The following is a 4,367-nucleotide window of genomic DNA, read 5'->3' as shown; positions in this document are numbered from 1 at the left end:
GGCCATGTACAGGAATTGAAACAAAATCACTAAATGAGAATTCTTCAGAGGTATTTCTCACTAATGATGTAGAGTGAATATTTGACATTGGGGCACCTACAACATCCAACTTTTGCATAGGAAAAACCTTTCAGACAGATGATATAGAAACAAGTAAACTAGAACTGATTGATATTTAAAGGAACCTTCTGCACTGAATTTAAAGAACTGGTCATGAATTGCATCATGCAGAAACTGATTGTAGTTGAATATTATTGAGGGTTTTTTACCAAAAGAGAAAAATGATAGGAAGCCCAAGATGACTTCATCAACCCATTGGTCATTGGGGTATCCTAATAGAAATGACACTAAGGAAATGACTTGCATAGACAATTCAGGAAACATAGAAGCAGAATAGGGAGGATTGGTCCTGGGTAATCCAGAATTATCAAGCAAGAAAGGTTCAAAGATATGAGCTTTGTCTGAAAATGATAATTTCTGGTAAATTTACATTAATGCATTAGTAGAAAATGGATGTGAAGGTTCTTGAGGGTTCAACTGGAGGGCTTGACAAATTGATTTAGAATTCAAATAGAAAAGGGTTTCATTGTTCTGAGCTATTACACATCTTTGGCTAGGTAGATATCAAGCTCCACACTAGGAAACAAACTCTGGTAAATGATAGGTTTGTGGGAAACAAAACAGAGGCAATAAGGACTCCCAAAAATAAAATTCATCACTAGTATCTTGGTAATTTTGAAAGGCCCAATTGTGAAGTTCATATAGATCAAATTCACAATTAGGTTTAGCAATTTTAAAGTGAGTACCTACTAATGGGAGTTCATCCAGGTTTATCATAGGGGGTAAGAGGGGATTATATGCAACCATTTTTTACTTTCCTTTATGTGAAGCCATTGGGGAAAACAAAAGTTTGAGACAATTTACAAGGATTTACCCGGATATAGGACGATTGCAGGTTGAAAATAGTGGTTGAAGGTCATTGTTGGTTGGAATTTCTCTTACAGATGTGTTTTTCGAATTACAACGATAGGAAGTGTTGACACCTAATCCTTGTGATTGGGTGAATTTAGGTAAATAAATAAATTAGAAATATGAATAGTCATTGGGAGATGAACTGAACAGTCTCTCCCTCATGTATATAATAAAGACCTACCTGATGGAATAATACAGTCGAATCATTTTTGCTTTATGGAGTTACTGCCTGGCCTGACATGGTATCAGAGCCAACTCCTTTTTTAGCTCTTATGTCCCTTGTAACTCCCTAGTCTACTCTCCATATAGCTGAGTTGCTCCTCCATATAATTAGCTACTCCTGACATGGTAGCTACCCCCTCCATTCTGTCCACACTGTCCATACTGTCCACACTCTCCAGCGCTGTCCATGTTGTCATGACTGTCCATAAATGTTTCATAATTTTAGCGTTATCCTGACATGGTAATTTTAGCGCTGTCCATCCACAGTTTTTGCTCAGAAAGCGTCCTCTCCATGATAATCCCAACAGGTCTGAGAACCCTCGCGAGCTCCAGCAGCCATTGTTGCATGTGAAGTCCAGAGACCGAAACGATCGCATCCAGTGACCACGATTTCAAATTTAATTTTCCCTCTAACCGATCTGCCTGTGTAATAACATGTAAATCTTCAGCTTTGACTTGAAAGTTTTGAATACCCCAGCTAACGATGGCTGCATGAATGGTCACGGAGTCTGTGATCACTAAGACTGCGGGCTGTGAATCCATTTTCGGTGATCTTCCTGTCTTCTATCGACGTTACAGAGCTTTTTCCTTTATCCTCCCTCTGTTGAGGTCGCAAAGTGTCCTCTCTATTATTTCTTCAAGGAAGTGAAGCCTGTTTTGACCCTTGATAAACTCAATGAGATTGCATGCTCTATACATTGGGTTACATTTGCAGTGAACCCAATACAGTGACATGAACGTTGCACTAAATAATTCCAAGAGAAGGACTGACTCTATTGCATAAGCGTGGTGTGGCTTCTCAGCGTGATGTTAAGGCATGGCTACTCAGTGTGGTGTTAAAGTGTGGCTTCTCAGCGTGGTGTGGTTTTTGATTTACCGTTCAATATCTGGCAAACGAGACAAGGTGCATCCAAAAGAGGCCAAGCTCCTGACGGAAGAAGCCCTGCCGCTGCACGATCTTAAGATACCACGCATTGTTGCTCCTCTCCCATGGGAAATCATCATCTCTGCTATGACGGTTCGAATACAAAAGTGTCGGCTTCAATACAAAGCGTCCTCTCTATTATTTCATCAGTTACACCATCGGATAAGTGTAGGATATTGTTCTTACAGTTTGGTCAAATGCTGCCATCATTAATATCATCCAATTGAATTATATAATATGTCAAGACTACGTTCTTCGGCCTTTTAGTGGACGCAGTGCTTTATGCTGTTGAGGGTATTTTTTTTGGACTTAGTATACTGCGATATTCTATACTTTAACATTGTGCAGATGAATGCAAATTGATATTTGAGTTTGCTGTCCAGTCACATTAGAACTATATATTTTTTTTCCATTAAGAGTAAAAGTTTTGCAGCAGAAGTTTTTGCTACAGTATGCATTCAATCATATCCATGGTGGGAATAGTTCTCACTGGCAAGGAGAACTATCCTGAATGGTCCGGATGATAAAACACACCCTCATTTTCAATGAGTTGTGGAAAGGAGTGTGTGTCGGAGACGGAGACAATGAATCAGTACAACCTACCTCAGACAAAGAGCTCGTCATTTGGGAAAACAAGAACACCAAAGCTTATGCATTAATCGCTACATCTGTAAATGAAGAGGTGAGTCGCCATATTTCGTCATATTCAACTGCCTTTGAAGCCTTACAAACGCTGAAAGAACTCTATGAATCACATTCTGCACTTGAAGTTGTTCAACTCATGATTAAACTCTTCACTCTTGAACTGCAAAATAATGATCCTCTTGCTCTTGCATCTGAAGTAAAGTCTATAATGCATGATATCAAATCCACTAAGGTTGAATTGGATATTCCTCTTATCACTTTTCTCAAGGCACTTTATCCTACTTACTCCAATTATCTTGAGTCATTGCAAGCAAATAGAAATCTTAAAGATATAACCTTTGACTCTCTTGTGAAAAAGTTTTGCTAAAAGAGAGAAAGCTTTCGGAAAGAAGACAGCCCCTAAATCTTCTAAAGAGGCTGTGTGCCTTGCTCATAAAGAAAAGCATCCTGCTCAAGATTCTACAAGAGGAAGAGGTGGATGAAGAGGAAGAGGAAGATATTTCAGAGGTAGGGGGGGCAGACATTCTCAAGGAGAAAAGGCAGATCTGCACTGCATACACTGCAAAAGAAATGGATCACATGATGCCTCTACATGCAAGCTACCATGGGACAAAATTGAGCAGAAACGAAACCAACAAAAAGGTAAAACTGATGATACAGACAAAGGTAAAGCACCTGAATCCGCTCACTATGTTGTGGCATAATGTAACATTGGAGTAAATGAATATTTATTTAATGCTTCACTTGCTTCGAGGAAAAATGATTGGTTGCTTGATTCAGGAGCAACCTGCCACATGACTCATAGAAAAGATTTTTTTGAAGATTTCACTGACAATGTTGATGGAGCAGTATACTTTGCAGATCAATCAAAAATCAAGCCATTAGGGCTTGGCACAATCAGGCTTAAACTGCCTGGTTTTCCAGAATTTCTTCTGCATCATGTTCTATATCTCCCATAGCTCAAGAGAAACTTGCTGTCCTTGGTTCACATCCGCCAGCAAGGTCACTCCATTCATATGTTTGATGGCAAGCTTGAGGTAAGAAAAGCATCTGACCACTCACTTGTCATGAGGGGAATAGAAGAAGAAAGGCTTCTCAAACTGCAAGGAACCTCTGCTCATGCACAACATTTCTCATACAATTCTCATCATGAAGAAGGTACACTTCCATCAAGTTTATTATGGCATGCTAGATTTGGACATTTGAACTATGACAGTCTCCGCTTGTTGAAGAAAAATGGTGTTGCTCGTTTGCCTACAATTCCTAGGAAACTTAAGCAATGTGATGCTTGCATTCTAGGAAAGCATAGCAAACAGTCTTTTCATGATTCACATTCAAGAGCACATAGGAAACTTGAACTCATTCATTCATATTTATGTGGTCCAATGCTTGTTCCTTCTGCAAATGGAAATAAATATATCATGAAATTTATTGATGAATACACCAAAATGTGTTGGGTTTATTTATTGAAGAACAAATCTGATGCTTTTCAAACATTCAAGAATTTTCATAAATGGATTGAAAATGATGCACAATCTCATATTGGGTCTATTCGCACTGATAATGGAAAAGAATACACATCAAATGAATTTGAAAACTATCT

The 4,367-nt window shown here is 38.7% G+C and overlaps 1 pseudogene; it reads right to left on the bottom strand.

Annotated features, from left to right (window-relative positions):
* Positions 1-1,422: 1,422 nt before the first annotated feature.
* On the bottom strand, positions 1,423-1,737 carry LOC149190431 (anamorsin homolog 2 pseudogene; annotated as a pseudogene).
* Positions 1,738-4,367: the final 2,630 nt, after the last annotated feature.

Source organism: Pinus tabuliformis, chromosome 3_1, assembly GCF_031772625.1.
Source record: "Pinus tabuliformis cultivar Carrire ecotype Pingquan chromosome 3_1, CPIR1, whole genome shotgun sequence".
Classification (NCBI taxonomy): Eukaryota; Viridiplantae; Streptophyta; class Pinopsida; order Pinales; family Pinaceae; genus Pinus; species Pinus tabuliformis.
This window is presented reverse-complemented; position numbering and strand designations above follow the sequence as displayed.